This window comes from Danio aesculapii, chromosome 2 (genome assembly GCF_903798145.1).
Source record: "Danio aesculapii chromosome 2, fDanAes4.1, whole genome shotgun sequence".
Classification (NCBI taxonomy): Eukaryota; Metazoa; Chordata; class Actinopteri; order Cypriniformes; family Danionidae; genus Danio; species Danio aesculapii.
Window position 1 is genome coordinate 28,738,610 of NC_079436.1, and position 20,145 is coordinate 28,758,754.

Sequence of the window (20,145 nt, forward strand, 5' to 3'; positions counted from 1 at the left end):
CTGAGCCAAAAGGCAAAGCTCTCGATTTACCGGCCAATCTACGTTCCTACTCTCACCTATGGTCATACAATACAATACAAGCAGCCGAAATGAGTTTCTTTTGCAGGGTGGCAGGGCACATCCTTTTAGATAGGGTGAGGAGCTCTGTCACCAGAGAGGAACTTGGAGTAGAGCCGCTGCTCCTCCACATCGAGAGAAGTCAGCCGAGGTGGCTCGGGCATCTGTTTCGGATCCCTCCTGGAAGCCTACCTAAGGAGGTGTTTCAAACATGACCCAAGAAGAAGACTCAGGACAAGCTGGAGGAACTACATCTCTGGGCTGGCCTTAGAATGCCTTGGGATCCCCCCGGAGGAGATGAAGGAAGTCTCTGGGGAAGACTGGGAAGTCTGGGGTTCTCTCCTGAGTGCCAGAAAGGCAGATGAAAATTAATAAATAAATCATTGTAAGCAAAACTTAATGATTTTCATATACCAGGGGTGCCCAAACGTTTTCTTATAAAGGGCCAAAAACCAAACTTTGTGGTGGGCTGAAGGTAAATAAAGTTATCGTGGTTAATTTCCCAATTTATTTAATAATATTTAAAAAAATAACTAGAAAGAATTGCATTATGATAACTTTTGCAGTATATATATATTTTTACATTTTATAATAAACTTATTACGGTAAAAACAAAAACAATCTCATTTATAACAGAATTAGTTGAGTTACACTAGCTTTTGCCTTGATTTGCTCACCAATGTCTTCCGCATAGTCCTCTATCTGTTAACTGTTTTTTTGCAGTAAATTTTTGCTTTTTTTTGTTTTGTGAAACCACAAAATTTTTTTTAAAAAGGTTTCCGTCAGATGGGATGGTGGACACAATGAAAGGTTACAATGGGCCCTACTTTGGGCATCTCTGTCATATACAGTATTTGTCTGCTCTTACCCATTTAAAATACAATAAAATACACACACACACACACACACACACACACACACACACACACACACTCACATATATATATATATATATATATATATATATATATATATATATATATATATATATATATATATATATATATATATATAAGCATGTTTCTCTTTTTAAATAAACACAGTATATCAGTTGTACTGGATGACAATACAAATTATCACCACCTTTTTTCATGAAATTGATCTGAAACACTAAATAAATACTTTGCTTGCATTTAATATGCTTTATATTAAAACACTTTTGTAAATTTTGTTTGATGCAATCGCCAATATAAAACATCTCTTAAATTGAATGCCAAAGATGTTTTAGTTTCAGCATTGGAATAAAAAAAAGTTTATAATGCATAAATACAAATAAAAAACTGTTACAATTATGCCATCTCTTCCCAACTCTGTTTATTAGTGAACACGGCAGCTGCACTGCTATTTGACTATTAATTTTACATGCATTAAAACGTAAAACAACATACACCAATTTCTCACTGCAACAGCAAAACACATCACCTTCTCCAGGTTCCTGAATTATAGCTTATATACTTATACCCTCCAGAAACAGATTCGTGATTTGTCTCCATATGCCATGTGATAAATGCTTAATGATGCTATTCAGTGTCTCTCAAAGAGGAAAGCGGATGGGAATTTTCCCTTTTGCTTAACTGCAAACAGATCCTTTTTCTCATCTTCTGGCTACGAAAATGATGTTCTTTTATAAGACTCATTTCAAAATGACATTAATGTTGCAAAGAAGCCAAGCAACGGACTAAGGCATTAAAGGTAGAAGATAACCTGCTGGAGCATATAGACATGTGTATATATATATATATATATATATATATATATATATATATATATATATATATATATATATATATATATATATATATATATATATATAAAAACACAGACAGGCACTGTGGCTGAAATGAAAGTTCCGTATCAGGATAAAAATGTTTATTTGTTTGTGAACACGACATGATAAAAATCATGTCTTTTTCTCAGTCATATATACACACCAATGTGTTCACGTATACAAGATGGGCATCGGCAGGAAATGAGAGGCTATCATGTTTTCCACTGTGAGGCTTTTCTCCATTTCAGCGCAGTGTAACACACACTGTTGTGATTGTCTCGGCAGAGCTTGTGTTTTGTCACAGCAGTATAGAAGGCCGCCAGTATGTTGTAGCGCGGCGTACCCCCCTGAATGTCAATAAGGTAGTGGCCTCTGACTAGCCCACTGTCTAATGGACCATTACCCGCTGTGATGAATTCTGTGTCTATGTCAACACTTTGACCCTGCACACTTGCTGTCTTGCTGTAGCTTTTCACACTGTGTGGACTTTATCACATTCAAGAGTAGCAATTGTATGCAGTATTGTCAACTGCATGCATATTTAACATTTAGCATTAGCCTAGTAGACATGCTATAGTAGAAGTGCTGTTATCCTGAATAATGTGTATGCTTAACACAGAATACTATGATAAAAATTAAACAATACTGGGTTACTTGCATTTTAGTTTAGCCCATTTTTTATTTGTCAAAGAAAATTATTCCAAACAATTGTTTTCTTAGTAATACATATTATGGCTCCAGACTAACATTTCAGGACAGTAGCATTTATTATAATATTGAAGCTATCTCATCACCTGCAGAACGAACTGGCACCAACAACTGATTTGGAAGTTTTAATATTATTCTTATTTGAGGGGCGACATGGTGGCTCATTCAGTAGCACTGTTGCCTCACAGCAAGATGGTTGCTGGTTCGATCCCCGGCTGGGATAGTTGGCATTTCTGTGTGGAGTTTGCATGTTCTCCCCGTGTTGGTGTGGGTTTTCTCCAGGTGCTCCGTTTTCCCCCACAGTCCAAAGACATGCACTATAGGTGAACTGAATGAGCTAAATTGGCCATAGTGTATGAGTGTCTGTGTGAACGAGTGTGCATAGGTGTTTCCCAGTACCAGGTTGCGGCTGGAAGGGCATCCGCTGCATAAAACATGTTAATAAAGGAACTAAGCTAAAAAGAAAATGAATGAATGAATACTTATTTGAAGTCTTGTCTTAGGAATGCACAAATGACAGTAGATTGGTCTGAGAGCAGCAGGAACATGAGTAGGATCCAGATGGATTAACAAAAAAAAAAACATACCTCTGTATATTTGTGTATTATATAACCACAGGAACGGTATTAAAACCTATAAAAAAAATAGCCTGACGAATAACATTTGTTGTGAAAAACAGTAATCTGAAGGCATTTAGGGCAATTACATATCCTTAACTAATATGATGTGTTAAGACCAATAGTGGTCCCACTTTATATTAGGTGGCCTTAACTAGTATGGAATGAAATGAATAACTTTACAATGAAGGTCATTTGTAATTATACTGTTGGCTATCCTTTACATCATAACCCACCCTTAAATCTACCCATACCACCAAACCTGTCCCTAACCCTATACCGTACCCCACCTCAAGATCTGCTGAGGTGTCCTGCAATACATTATGCTCACAGTGAGAACATTGTATTCATTTTTTGAGGCCAGTACGTTGTAGTTAAGGCCACCTAACATAAAGTGTGACCAAAATGGCAATTATATTACATTATACCTTTAGTCTACATTAATAATAAAATTATATATGTCACATTTCTGTGTGGTTCCTTTTAATGCTGCTACATCTAAATCATAGTAGTCGATGATTTGTGGAAATAACAATCTGATAATTTCATTTAGCTATCAACTTAAATTTAATTTGTGGTTTGTATCAGAGATCTTGTCACAGCTCTGTTTAGTGGCCATGTAAACCAATGTTCCAGAGGAGCGCATTCAGTTTATCGTTCAGTGATACGTCTCATATGAAGTAAGCTGTTATTGTTTATTTCTGCAAATCAGTAGTGGCACTAGTATATCCAAATTTAGCACTGGCAGAAAACGTATCATAGTCATTAATATAAGCTCACTGTCAAGTCTTTCACCTTGAGTCACCCAAAGTCTTACTTTAATCAAGTCGCAAGTCATCAAATTTGTCATGTGAGTCATGTGACCTGAGTCCACCTCCTCTTGCAATTACACATCAACATTAAGTAAAACAATATTAAAATCCTTAGGCTATCACTTAATATTAATTAATGCACATATGCTAAGAAAGAACAGTAAGCATCTGTGTTCTTTATCAAGAAAATGAACAAAGATTACCAAACCCTGCCACAAATGAATAGCTCATTGTTTGTTAACATAAAGCAAAAATTACATCACTATTGTAAGAACTGGCATTCTTTGAGGAACACAAACACGGATAGGAAAATTAAAACAGACAGTGGCAATTCCAAGTGCTGTGTGTCTGTGCATGAACACTTTTCAGCCAGCCAAATTCAAGAAGCGGAAGTAACTGTGGTATAATTAATTATAATTACTTCCCTATTAAATATTTTATTGCATTTTACCTCTATCTTCAAACAGAACTGTAATAGGCAATTTGTTACAACCCTATGTTGGTCTTGTCTCATCTGTCTTTTCTGTTTTGCTTAGAACACATCTAATTGGCCACTTCCAGCTTGCTTGTTCCTGATTGGCCTACAGTGTTTTAAAAAGCCATGACACTACTTCCTTGGCAGCCACCTTGTTTTTGGTCACTTGCTTTGTGTTTGTTGATACTTTTGTATGTGGTATAGGCCAGAGTTGTATGTGTCTGAATATTGAGATTTGAGATTGAGTACTTTTTGTTTTGTGTGACTACTGAGATTCTATTGAGATTTGTGAGTACTTTTTGTGTTAGTGTTTGTTTTGTTTATGATACTTTGTTCCACTGGCTTGTTTGACCTTTGTTGCCTGCTGACATAGATTTTTGGATTGTTTTGTAAATAGTTTGTAAATAGTATATATATTGGGATAGTAAGGAGTTTGACGCCATTTTCTTTGTAAAACCTTTTTGACCTCTGTTTTTGTGTTAGGTAGTTAGGGTAGTGAATTGTACTTTCTTTTCTTTTCTTTTTGATCAGGTAAGTTAGAGATTTAACATAAAGGAATTTTTGTTTGTTATTTTGGCCTTGTCAGCTCCCGAATTCAAACCCCAATAAATCTTTGACTTCACTTTCATTGTCTTGTCTTTCATCTTGTGCACCATCCCTAGACGGTGCGTAACATGAAATTGGGGGCTCGTCCATTGGTTGTATACTCTATTAGTTGAATTAACTTTGCTCATTTGTTTTTGCATTTGTTTGCCTGGGGTTTTCTTTTGATAAGGAAGGAAATATAGTGATTGGCGCAAATACTTTGATTGGCATGGCATCAAAATATGAACTTGATAAATTTACAATTGCACCAACAGAGGAGCAATTAGATAAATGTGGCAAAGATGATTTGTTTTTAATTGCAGATTTTTTTTATATAGTTTTACCTCGAAATGCACTGAAAAGGGAGATCAGAGAGGCACTGTACAAGGAGCTTGTTAAACAAAAGATCTACACGGTTTTATTAGAAAAATCCTGCCACTGATTTTATACCGCTTGAAAACAAGTTTAGTTTTTACATTTTAGATTTGCTTCGAGGATAAATGCTCTATGACACTGTGTAACACAGATGCCAGATTAAGAGATCGGATAATGGGCCCCTGTCAAATCTGCTCATTTTAAGTCATCGCTATGGCTGGAGGGTCTGGTTTAACTTCGCTTGGAAAGTATTGGGACGTCAGATCCCTTTATATTTACCCTAAAACATACTCCGATCATGCAGCCAAATGTATTTATCATCACAGACCACAAATGGCAGACCGCGTCGGTTACAATGTAATCAGTCACAAAACACTAAACTTCTGCAATTACAGACATCTTTGAAATGAATTAAGTTCTGTAATTGCGTTTTTAAAAATGAAATGATAATGGACCATTAAATATTGTGGAGATCTGAAAGCGCATTTGCATACTTTTGTGTTTGGATCTTTCATCCAGTAGATTCCTGTAGTGTAAACATACTATATTTCATGAATCATATCTGAGAAATGTTCAAATTTAATGCTGGTTCAAGGCCTGTGATTACGATAAGACACAAAGGTTTTCGATTTTTCTTGCAGAAAAAAAAAAAAAACATTACCAATACAGAGAGCTGTTGAGTGTTTGTGGGAAACAGCTCAGATAATACACTGAAAGGTCTAACCTCAGGGTCTGTGAAGTGATTTATGTGGCTCTTGGTGCCACTGTCTCACACTACCACTGTAATAGGAAAGAATATAGTAATTAGAGCCACAAGGCCACATGACCCTGCTGAAAATGCATTCACAACAGACTGAGATTGAAATTGAGTCAAGAATCTGACTGCTGCAGAAATGAGGTTCCTCGCTGTGCAAAATGGAAATGATGTCCATTTGCAGAATACATTTACAGCAGAGATGTGTCGATAGAAGGCTTGAAGATGGCTTAAAAACTGTTTACATAGATGGCCCATAATTGTAATAGATAATACGCACACATCTATATTTAAAAATAGGAGGCCAGGTTTATTGCTCTATTCATTCATTCATTCATTCACTGTAAAAAATGCAGTGTTCCACACAATTCATTTATGTTGTCCCAACACAATTTGATTAATTTAACTTAACACTTTTAACAAATTTATGTGAATTGAAATTTATGTGGACAACATAAAAAAATCAAGTTGTCCCAACGAAATCTCAAGAATTGTGTTGTTTCAACTTCTTTTAAATAAGTAGTTTGAACGAGCAAAAAAAAAATTGGCTGTTCATTCATTCATTCTTTCTTTCTTCACTGTTTAGATACAAATGGACATGAATTCTACATCAACATTTTGGAGCTGAATTCTAAGATCATTCCTGCAAAAAAAGTCTACAAGCACGGCTCTTGTAGATGAATAAAACCCGACTTAATAAAACCTGAATCAGTATCAAATGCAGATAGAGATGTTTTGACTGATGAAACCTGAAGAGAATTCAACACAAAAGTATTTATCTGTGTTATTCAACTCATCTTGGGTATTTTAAACTCATCTTGGGTATCATTAATATAATTTATGTACTATTAATAATATTTACTATTAACCCCAAATCAGATAAAGTTGGGACAGCATAGAAAATCCAAACAGAAAAGGAAAGTAGTGATTTCCAAATTTACTTTGACTTGCATTTTATTGCAAACAATATGAACACAAAATAATTCATGTTGTGCCTGGTCAACTCCAATTCATGTTAACTCCTTTCCTGTCACTCAGACCTGCAACACAAAGAAAGTTGGGACAGGAGCAATTTAGGGCTAGTAATCAGGTAAATTGGTTAAATGATGTGATTTGAAACAGGTGATGTCGAGAGGTGATTGTAGTTATGAATTGGTACAAAGGCATCCAAGAAAGGTGTAGTCCTTTAGGAGCAAAGATGAGCTGAGGATTGCCAATAAATATGTGAGATAATTATTGAAATGTTTAAAAACAATATTCCTCAAAGAAAGATAGGGAGACATTTGGGTATTTCACCTTCAACGGTGCATAACTATTAAAAGATTCAAGGAATCTGAAGGAATTTCAGTGCATAAAGGACAAGGGTGCAAGCCTAAGCTGGACTACTGTGATCTCCAATCCCTCAGGAGGCACTGCATCAAGAATCATCATTCATTTATAAGCTATATCATCACATGGGCTCAAGACTACTTTAGCAAACTTTTGTCAAGTACTACAATACTGCTCATAGTTACATCCAAAAAGGCCAGTTAAAACTGTACTGTACCAAAACGAAACCCTATGTTAACAGTGTCCAGAAGTGCCGTCGACTTCTCTGGGCTCGGACACATTTGGAATGGACCCTCACAGTCAGGAAACGTACTGTGGCCAGATGAATCAGTGTTTCAGGTATTTTTGGGAAGAAATGGACACCAGAAGAAAAAGATCATCCAGATTGTTACCAGTCACATGTCCAAAAACCAGGGTCTGTCATGGTAGAGGGTTGTGCAAGTGCCCTTGGTAACTTGTTGTGTCAGTGCTCTTGGTAACTTGCACTTTTGTGATGGCACCATTAATGCTGAATTATACATAGAGATTTTGGAGTACAATATGCTGCCTTCGTTTCCAGGGTCGCCCATGCACATTTCAACAAGACAATGCAAAACCACATTCTGCACACATTGGAAAATCATGGTTGTGGAGGAAGAGGATACAGGAACTTGAATGGCCTGCCTGCAGTCCCGACCTGTCTCCAATAGAGAATGTGTGGCTCATTTTGAATCAAACTGCGACAATGAAGACCCCGTACTGTTGCTCACCTTAAGACTTGTTTGCAGCAAGAATGGGACAAAATTACACCTGAAACACTTAATGACTTGGTGTCTTCAGTCCCTAAACATCTTTTAAGTGCTACGAAAAGGAATGGCAACATTACACAGTTGTAAATACTTTACTGCTCCAACTTTTTTTTTAAATCCGATGGAAGACCCAAATTTGGAATATGTGTTTATTTTGAAAACAAAACAAACAATAAAAAACGCCAATAAAAATAATGAGGAACACATTAAATAATGTTGTATTGTCTGCAATATAATACAAGTCAAAGTAACTTTAGAAATCACTGCTTTCTTTTTATATTTGAGTTTTCCATACTGTCCCAACTTTTCCTTATTTGGGATTGTATTTACTACTACTACTACTACTACTACTACTAATACTACTACTACTACTACTACTACTACTACTAATAATAATAATAATAATAATAATAATATCTATTAATATAAGAATAACAACCAGTAGTATTAGTATTAGTTTACAGGACATTTATACTTATGCATGAATAACTTATTTTATTTTATTGTTGCTATTAATTTTGCAGACTCTTTGTCAACAGAAAAAGCTAATATAAGAAAAACAATTAATATTTATTTATTTTTGGGCAAAGGGTTTGCTAAGCACACAAAGAATGAATGAACTGACTAAGTGCTTAATCTGGTATGGAGCTAATGGCTTCTCACTACTGTCTACTGACTGCACGGGTCATTAACCAGCTACCTGTTTAATGGATTTATTGTATGTAACACTTGCTGTGACAAGTGTAGCAATGCTTTTGCATTTTTATCTGTTTCTATTTGTAGTTCACTGAAAAGTTGCACAGTTGTCAGTGTGTTCAAATATAAGGGTTTATTCTGTTACAGTCTCTTCAGACAGAGTTCATTTCCAATCGAGGACTCAAAATAAATGGTCTTTAGTGCTCTTTAAAGCAACTCTTAGAATAGTATCAGGTCACTAAACTTGCACTTAATGCATTTACCTTTACTGCCATTACCACACTGACACAGTTATTACTCAGAGTTGGTTACCCCAATATAACACATCCTGTTTTTCATCTGGGTGTTCAAATAGATAAAAAGGAACAACGGATGTAGCTGAAATCTTAATAGCCATTTTCATTTAGTTGAATGAATAAAGTGTAGAGACCAAAGATAATTCTCTCAAGAATAATAGAAAAAGAGGCAGTCCATCAGTCTTGAAAATGAGGAGCCACCCGAACCTCCATGACAAAATATAGTTCTTTGTTAGCAGCAAGTAATTTTCATGTTGTGTGTCATATTCATTGCAAAGAATCTCTCTCTCTGCTTCTCCTTGTTGCCAATGCACGAATTTTAAAACAAGTACAGTAAGGCAATGTGCAAGCAATGTGGGTTTTTGTTTTGCTAGTCCTTGTTTGTTTTTTCAGGCTTTATAAGGTGACACGTGAAAACATGTGAAGACAGACCCCAGAATAAATCCTCCATCCCAACCCAATTAAACATTCATCTCAATGAAGCCTTGAATGGAGAGAAGGCATTTCAGATATTGGATTGCGATGTTTATATCATATTATGTAAGCAGAAGCATAAAATCTGCTTTTCTCTCAGTGGAATGTGGCCTGCATTTGGTGCCATTTGCACAGTGAACTCAGATGCTATTTTTTGAAGATCATAATCCTCTTGCAGGTTGCAGGCATCTTCATTCTCAAATAGTCAATAGACAACAGAGTTCAGTATACACAACAGTTCTGTCGGGTTCTCCAATCTGATTGGCTGATAGCCGTGAGATATTCTGCAATATCAGAACTTGTACAGCCTCTTCACCTTTGTGTATCTCTCCACCTACAGTACATGACAAGCAGAGGAATGAACTTTGAGAAATATTTCTTTGAGAAATATTGCAGCTGTTGGTCAACATAATGTACTTTTGAGGCTTTTTAGGTGAGAATGTTGTTGTTTAGATTGCAACTATGCCATTTATTTATACGGATAATGCATATTTTAAATATTTATAATTAGCCTGTCATTGAGCAGAGCAAAGAGGGTTGACGTTCTGCCACACGATGGCAACAGAGATCGCATAATGAGTGTTTAGGGGAGGAGAAACTTGGCTTAAATTTGATCAAATCATTATAAAACTGGTAAGTGACACTCTAAAGCAGGTCGCACACGGGAAGCGCCGCTCGGCAGCGCGACACGGCGCGCACATGACAGTTAAAAGTATCATACACCAGACGCGCACATTCGCATGATTTTTAACATGAAATTAATCAGATGGCGCTCTGTGGCGCGGCAGAGAAATGAACAGTGTCCTGAGTCATGGCTGGCCGCTGCGGACAGCTGCCGACTTGCGGCGCCGGTGTGTGTACCCTAATAGAAACCTATGTTTAGGATTCTGTAATGTATGGCACTGCGTAGTGCTACGCGGCGCGCCGCCGAGTGGCGCCTCTGGTGTGCGACCTGCTTAAGTCAATCTCTCTCTCTTTTGTTGTAGTGCTGTATTTATATAATAGTAATCTGGAAGTGTTTGCTTTGCTTTCGCTTTTTCAAATATTTCCCAAATTATGTTTAACAGAGCAAGGAATTTTTCACAATATTTCCTATAATGTTTTTTTTTTCTCTTCTAGAAAAAGTCTTATTTGCTTTATTTTGGCTAAAATAAAATCAGTTTTTAATCTTGTGAAAAACATTTTAAGGTTAATATTATTAGCCTTCTTAAGCATTTTTCTGATTGTCTACAAAACAAACCACTGATATAAAATGACTTGCCTGATTACCCTAACTTACCTAAATAACCTAACCTAGTTAAGCCTTTAAATTGCACTTTAAGCTGAATACTAGTATCTTAAAAAACATCTAGTCAAATACTGTCATCATGGCAAAGATAAAATAAATCAGTTATTAGAAATTCGTTATTAAACCTATTATGTTTAGAAATGTGTTGAAAAAAATCTTCTCTCCGTTAAACAGAAATAAACATTTAAATAAACATAAAAATAAACAGTTAGTAATAATTCATTCTAAAATGTAAAACAACTGATTTATTTAAAAGCTTCCTACTGTACATTTAGATTTAGTCATTTACCAGAGACTTTGGCCTAACCGACTTACAAATGAGGAGCACATTAAGCAGCTCCTCATACAGACGCAATTCACACAAGAAGTGCTACTTACTACTGGTGCTGATATTGTTTAGAAAAATGTAGTCAATTACTTGTGGAAGAGATGGATTTTCAATAGCTGTTTGAATGTTAGCATGAATCAGTGTGGGATTGGGAAGATCATGCCAACAACGAGAAACAGTTATGGAAATGGTTCTGGAAGGTGATTTAGAGGCTGGAATAGTAACATGAGACAGTGCTCACTTGCCGACAGAAGACTCAGTAAGTGTCTTATTATGTACAGTGTTTAAAGATTACTTAAATGGTAATTCAATTTCATGGAAATTTGTTGTTTAACTGAAAAGGGTCTATTGTATCTATATGCGTAATCAAACTGTGTAACGTCTGTGGATAAACGTTGAATGTAATATATTTCAAAAAAATAATTAAATATACGTGGAAGGAAAATAAGAAGTGAAAAGGGAGCCTAACTGAAATCTGTGAGTGAATGTGGTCATTTATCAGCACTCCTGACACGCACTCAGGCTGAAACTCCTAAGAGTTTGACAAAAGATTCATCCAAGTGCATAATCTATTTTTTCCCACAATTTGCTGAGCAATGATCTGCTCTATTCAATATCCAATCTCCAGTTTGCTGTCTTATGCATGCCTTCACAAACAGCATTAATGCCTATACTGTAATAGTTAGTCAGCTGTTGGACTGTCAATGTGATGTGTGTGTGTGTGTGTGTGTGTGTGTGTGTGTGTCCACATTATTACCTCATAACAAAATTGACTAGTTTTACATATATGTTTCCTATAGCAACAGTCCATAAAATTTCAGCACTTTATCTGGCAAAACTGGGTTTATTGTAGCATACATTTGACACCAGGTTATTAAGTGTTTTTAGATCTGTCATGCTGGTAATATAATAGTTTTGTGTATGCTGGAAATAAAATGTGTATTATCCGACAACAAGACTTTAATGCTCCGCACATAAATGAGAGAAATGTGTTTATTTACTACTATTTTAAATATATATTATATTATATTATATTATATTATATTATATTATATTATATTATATTATATTATATTAAAGCTAGGTGACATGGTTAGCACTATCGCCTCACAGCAGAAAGGTTGCTAGTTTGAGCCTCGCCTGGGTCAGTTGGCGTTTCTCTGTGGAGTTTGCATGTTCTCCCCGTGTTGGCGTGAGTTTCCTCTGGGTGCTCCGGTCTCCCCACCACAGTCCAAAGACATGAACTATAGGTGAACTGAATAAACTAAATTGGCCGTAGTGTTTGTGTGAATGTAAATGTGTGTGGGCATTTCCCAGTACTGGGTTGCGGCTGGAAGGGCATCTGCTATGTAAAACATATGCTGGATAAGTTGGCGGTTCATTCCGCTGTGGCGACCCCTGATGAAAACCTAAGCCGGAAAATGAATGAATGAATGAATGATAATGCATATTATAATTATTGCGTTCAAGGTAATAATTTTAATCAGTTTAAACTACAGTTATCATATAATATAGTGGAGTATAATAAATTATAATGTATTATAATATAGATTAAATTCAATTTGTGTACTTAAATTTACGATTAGTATACTTCAAAAATTGCATTTACATAAGCCCATACTCAAGCCCACCTGCACGAAAGCGTCGGTGGGGGAGAAGGTAAATAAATAAACGTCGAAAAGATAAATCATCAACCTGCGCTGAGGCAGAAAAGAAAGAAAGAAAAGAGGGGAGACCTGGAGGTAAATGATGGATGGCCTCCGAGAGCGAGCTGAGAGTTTGATAACTCGGAGTTGCGGTACATAAAGCTCCTTCTTCTCCCTCAAGGCCTTCGTTTTAGCACATTTTCATTTTACCTTTCCACCCGATCCTGAAGCCCTCTGTTAAGGTGTGAGAAGACAGGGTAGCCTACCTCCTAAAGAAACCAACAGAAACGGGGTAGTCTTGAGGGGCTTCACATACTTCACATCTCTCCTGCTTCCCGCCTTATTATTAATTAGGTTTCCTTCTGCCACATTATTGCCTAAAACCAAACCACCAGCGAGAACGCGCGCAGCTCTCCTGTCTGCAGAAAGGAGAAAAGAGAGAGACTTAAAGAAAAAGTGAGAGAGCAAGGCAGAGTCACAGATGTAAAGCAAAAGAAAGAGAGAGAGAGAGCTCGAAAGGATAGGAAATGTGAGAAGGAAAAAGCCGAGCTGAGTTTCTGTGCGCGGGCGCGAGTTTGTGCGAATGTCTATGTGTGTGTGTGGATATGACAGCGTGCGCGGCCGGCCAATCAGCGTGCTCCTCCTGAGCTGCAGCAGGCTGGCAGATTTGGGAGCTCTAGCGGTTCTGTTCTGGACTGGATTGAACTGCTGCACATATTCCTCTCTGGGTGGCTTTAAAATGTGGAGGAACATTTGGAGCGCACCAGTGTATTCCAAAGCCTTGTCATCTTTTAAGGAGAGACTGAGAAGGTAAGAAGCACTCTGTGTTTTTTTTCTTTTCTGTTTACTCATTACTCACTGCTGATTGAAGCTTAAGTGCTGCCTCTGTTTGTCTGGTTCGTGGTGAGGTGGAAAGTCTGAGAGTTGGTCTAGTGTGTACATGTGGTCGTAGACAAATAACGGAGCAGCGGGATGAGGGAAGGAAGGCAGCGTCTGTCCATTGATCTGCGCCTCTTTCATTACCCCGGTACTTTATCGTGGCCGCGTTCAATGCTTCAAAAGCTCCGTCTCACTTTCCAGTGAACAAACAGCACAGCAAGTGAAGCTCTTGAAAAGCTCTTGTGTTTGATTCCCCTGTGCTTTTTGATTGCCATGTGAAAAAAAAAGACTTCTCGCTCCCCCTTTTTCTTATTACAACAATATTGATGTATTTGTTTTTTTAATGTTGTTTATGTTTTTAATAATTTTTGTCTGTTTTTACGACCAAACAATATATATATATATATATATATATATATATATATATATATATATATATATATATATATATATATATATATATATATATATATATATATGAAAACATTATTAGGAGTATTATTTGTTGACGTTTGTATCCACTTGACTGAGACTGAGGGTTGTCTGATAACGATTAAGTGATTAGAGCAGGCTGTATCTAATGCATGGGGGAAGTTGTGGTGTGCTTGATCTAATGCTTCCATGCAGTGGACATGCCAAGGTGACAAACGCACATCAATGGATCCCTGGAGTCCCTCCCTCGATATTACTAATCATGTAGCAGGCAATCAGTCTCGGCATCACCTTTCCCTCATGCCACTGGATTGAGTGCAAACGGCAGGGAGAGCTTTGAGGTTACAAAACCACTTCAGGTCTATAAAAAGGACTGCAATTTAGTGCTGAGAAGTGAATAAGACATGAGAAGTAGAAGGAAAAAAATATTAAATTGAATAAAGTGGGCTGAATCAGCTACACTGGGGAAATTTTACCGCTTCATGTCTCAAAGGTTCTCTCTTTTGCGTGAGCTGACTTCAACATTGAAGGAGTATTTTGGGTTTAGTGCAAGGTAAGCTCAGTCCACAGCACTTCTGGTTTAATTTTGATTCCAAAAATATTCTGACATCCCTTGTTTTCTTTAAAGAAAAATTGCAAATGAAATAAAATGGGCTGCTGTGAGGCACTTGAGAAGTAAATGGGCCAAAGAGCCAGTTTGATGGGAATATAATAGGAAATTAGAATTTTCTTTATGATTTTAGAACTTTATAAAAACATTGTGTTATTAAGCTTTAAAACTGTTTTATTCCTTTTTATACTCATTTCAGATTTATATTTGTGTGTGTGTGTGTGTGTGTGTGTGTGTGTGCGTGTGTATGTGTGTATCATCTGTGAAAGTACTACAGCCACAACATTTTTGTCCAGTCGTTGCATTCAGTTAAATGATGCCTCACTGTCAGCCTACTCATTAGCGTACTTCCACACAATTTGCTCACCAAAGGAATGCCTATGCCTATGGAGAACAAGCTTGAAACCTTTAGAAAAGAAAAATAATATTAACTGCTAAAAGTAATACTCTGGCTTTGCTGGTATTCAGTTATGGAAACAAGCAGCTGTTTCTTTTTTTTAACAGATGTCAACAGAGGAAAGATTTTAGTGCTGTTGATAGCAGTCTATTAAAAATACATTATTATACATAGTAAAGGATTTAATGCAGCAAACCACAGACTTGCAGTTTAACAGAGCAAAAATTCAAACATAAGTCTTACACTTTTCCAAAGTTCAAATTAAATATTGTTACAAGGAACAATCAAAAAACTGTGTAATGCCAATTATTAACAATTACTTTCATATGTGTATTATCTATGAAACTGGCTAAAGTCAGATGTAATGCAGAACAAACAATACAAAAATTTTAAGTAATATGATTATTCATAAATTATGAAAGGTACACATGATCTCCCAAGCTCAGCTTATCTCTGCTGCGCAGATAATCAAACGTCATCAGTGTGCAGTTTCAGTGATATTAACAGAAAGATAATGACCCAATCCCAAAAGGCACCCAATGTGGTGTTTCTCTGAGCTTACACTTTCATGATGCAATTCCTCTTCGACGATCAGGTGGAAAGCCCCCTCATAGTTGGTCACCAGTGCCAAGCAACAACACAGGAGGAAAAATCTACTACTATTATAGAAAAAATGAAAAAAAAAAGTCTGATTCAAGTAAGACCAAAGGCAGAATTGTTGCCTGGACAATGAACTAATGAGTAAGAGATAATATTAAAAAATCTTGCATTCAACCTTGCCAATGACTTCTGTCCGTGTGTGTTGCATTTGGTTGTGTGTATGCATTTTTCAATGAGGCATGGATTTATGGATTTAGGGTCTGAAGTGAAGATTTAGTTTTAAGCATACTGTACATGTACATATGCATATACTGTACTTGCATATGTAAGCATATACAGTAAGTACCTAAGGTGTACATATTATACTTCATGGTACCTTAAATGTGCTAACACTGTGATTTTTGTATCTTTGTATTTGAGCAGTTTGGTGCTTAGTGAAATGTAAGGTGCTAAAGTAAAATGTAAGGTGCTAGTAAAGTAGCAAAATGTCTTGTTAAAGGATTAAAAATTAGAGTAATTAGCAAATAAATGTGCTTCTAGGAAATAGCATATATATAGTAAATTCAGAATTATTAGCCCCCTTTGAATTTTTTATTTTTTTTATATTTCCCAAATGATGTTTAACAGAGCAAGGAAATTTTCACAGTATGTCTGATAATATTGTTTCAGGATATATATATATATATATATATATATATATATATATATATATATATATATATATATATATATATATATATATATATATATATATATATATATATATATATTAGTTAATATTTATTTTATTTCAATAAAAAATCAGTTTATGACTACCGTTTTAGTTTTTAGCTATAATTAAGTATAAAAACTGTTATTATTGGCATTACATTGTTGTTTACATTTTAACTTGCATATTAAGTTTCTCATTGTGACCTAGATTTTTGCTTTGTCATATTAAAGTTGACACAAATTGTGTGGTAACTGCTGTTGATTGAGCTTAACTTGCACTGAACCCGATAAAGTTTCTTTTAATATTATCTCACAATACAGAATGACTCCAAGATTGGAATGACATGAATATTCCATCAGTGGCATTTCTTTTGACTTGCATGTATAAAACCATTAATTCATGCAATGAGTGGGATAGAGGAGCTGACAGGAATAAACATGGAAAAATGTCATTGTGAGAAGACGCCTCTCAGCCACTGTTCTATGCGCGCCTCACTCCATTCTAATTAGCATCCTAATTAGCTGCACTGGATTCTAATCAGTATTACAAATTTGTTTTGAAGACCTCGTGAAACCTGCGTGAATCAGTCGAGACCTTTTTGCTCTTGAAGAGCAGAACAAGGGCAGGTGTTATCAGTGGCTCCTGGACTGCTGTGGTTTCAGGTGTTGCTGGGTTTTGTTCACATGTGCAACACCATTTATATTATAACCTTTAACAAACCAAGGATGCAGTGTTTTGGCATTATGTTAATCTCAGCTCTATTGATTCTTTCAGTACTCTCCATAAAGTTTACAGACCCCCCCCCCCCCCTTAAACTTAGAAATTGATCATTATACAAAAAGGTTACATCTGGAAAATTGTTTAGACTAGGTCTAAAATAACAGATAGATGCAGTTTGCATGACAAATTGTCGGGATGAGAATTCAGCTGCTGAACTTCAACAACTGTCTGTTTTAACATAAACCACTGGAACAGCATGAAAGGAAAGGGAGCTGTCGCCTAGTATTAGTCAAAATGCACTCAAAAAGCAATTTCTTTTCAAGGCGGCACAATAAGCTTGAAAGAGCGAATAAAGGCTTTGCCCTCCCTCCCCTCTTGAAAAATCTTCAGCAAGACTCAGTAAATAAATTGCGTTTCTGATTGAGCAGATGGACATTATTCTGAATGAGAAGCTAGCATATTCATTTCCCTTCGAAACTAGGCTCAGGCCTCTCTTTTTATTAACATAGTCTGAAAAAAAAAAGTATTTTTGCTCTTTTTCTTCCGTATTTAGCCAGTAAATGCAATCACATTCATATGTTTTTCTTTTAAAAGCACAACTGGCTAACATGGCAATTTTTATAAGGAATGCAAAATGAATAAAAAAAACTAATTTGCATAATTAGAAATTAATTTGTGTGTAATTAGCATACATTAATGAAACTGGGACTTGTACATTGGCTTTTCTGTATCATTCTGAGACAGCAGCATCCAATCAAACATTTACCCTCTTGTTCCCAGTATTTGAGGTACACTGTGTCAAGCATGATAAGTTTCCTTGTTCTAAGAATCTCAAGATTCAATCCAGTCCTTAGTGACAAACTCACTGCCCTGTAGCTTGAGGCCAGTAGTCTGGTAATTCTTATCAGACCGGTGCTCTGAGTTGCATCAAGCTTTGTAAGTTCAGTCAGGCAAGTTCACATCAGTTACGTTTTACCACACAGATGAATGCATATTCACAGATGTAGCTTTATGTATTTAGACATATTTATTTTCAGATCTGTGCCCATCATCGTTAATTATAGATCAGAGTGTAAGTCCTGACTTGTCTGATTTGAACACAGACATCAAATGACTAAAATATGTAATTAAATCATCTATACAATATACAATATTTAGTTATACAGTATACAATTCTGCCACAGTTGTCTCACAGACATTTGAATAATTTATTCAACTGATTTGAACAAAAACACTGAGTAATTTCTAAATCTTGTACCTAACAAAATTTAAAGACTCTGTATTAATTCAGTATTGTTTATATCAAACAGTTGTTCAACCACAATATGGCACTCAGTCATCATCTAGCTCATGTATCATGTAACTCTAAAATAAAAATGCTAGAGAGGTTTCTGCGTTCAAAAGCAACAGTACACAATTTTAAAACAGGTTTATGGTATCTATAAACTGCTTTGATTAAAGATGTGCAATATTTCTTTTACTGCAGTTTGTGAACGAAAGAGATATCACACTATAACCTTTGACTTTTGGCTTTTGTGAACTAATAGTTTCAGTTGACAGTGAATGAAGTAATTTGAGTGGAATTGAGGAACTATATTTGCACATTTATTTCATTTTAATGAACCGTCTTTCAAGTATCACAAGTCAAAATTCTGTTTTATTGTCTTTCATGCCTTTGACTGGAAAAATAAGAGAAGAAAAATGAAAATCTACTTCATTCAGTTTCAAAATTAAGTCATTAATTAAATTACCAGTTAGCTTTAGAATAGTCCAGTTTTTGTCAACAAAAGAAAATTATAATTTTTTCTCTTTGAAAGACATAATTGGTATGACATTCTTGAAATTGGTTGCTGATATTCAGCATTATTTCTACAGTAACATTTCTTTCTGTACGTAAAGTAAATTTAACTAGAATATTTTGGTACTGCTTTGTACCAAAAAGCAGTACAAATGTACAAATGTTTGTTCAGTGGTGTCAATATATACAGTTACCCCAGCAATATACAGTGGTTATGGAAAAACTCCCTTAAATGTTTGACTCTTTGTTATATTGCAGTCATTTGCTAAAACCATTTGTCATTTTTTTCTCATGAATGTACCAACAGCACCCCATAATGACAGAAAAACACAGAATTGTTGACATTTTTGCAGATTTATTAAAAAGAAAAATCTGAAATATCACATGGTCCTAAGTATTCAGAGTCTGTGCTGTGACACTCATATTTAACTCAGGTGCTGTCCAATTATTTTGCTAAACCTTGGCTGCATCCAAAACCGCATACTTCCATACTGTATAGTACTCTAAAATAGTATGTCCTAATTCATAAAATTAGAAAATGAGAATGCGAGAAGTACCCAGATGACTTACTACTTGCGGCAAGATTCTGAAGTGCACATCCCATGCACGCTGCGATATCCCATGATGCTCCCCGAGATAATTCATGAATGAGAGTGAGGCGATGCAACTGATGCAGGTAGGTCATGTGATGATGACAAAATGGCGGATGTAGTGCGTCCGAATTCCATTCATACTGCTCACATTGATACTTTATAGAACGCACTTTCTAACGGCAGAGTAGTATGTTTAAATTCAAATGCAGTTCTTACTGAGTAGTGAGTGGTTTCGGACACAGCCCTTGAGATGGTTCTACACTTTCATTTGAGTCCAGCTGTGTTTGATTATATAGACAGGTGTGTGGCCAATCAGTATAAGACCTTACAGCTCACAATGAATGTCAGAGCAATTGAGAATCATGAGGTCAAAGGAACTGCCCGAAGAGCTCAGAGACAGAATTTTGG

The 20,145-nt window shown here is 36.0% G+C and overlaps 1 protein-coding gene across 1 annotated transcript in view; it reads left to right on the forward strand.

The window, feature by feature from the left end:
* Positions 1 to 13,700: 13,700 nt before the first annotated feature.
* Positions 13,701 to 20,145, forward strand: part of cdh18a (cadherin 18, type 2a) — a 104,200-nt gene continuing 97,755 nt past the window's right edge. The window contains exon 1 of the mRNA XM_056476608.1: positions 13,701 to 13,806. The gene's annotated coding sequence lies outside the window, so the exon portion shown is untranslated. The remainder of the gene's footprint in view (positions 13,807 to 20,145) is intronic.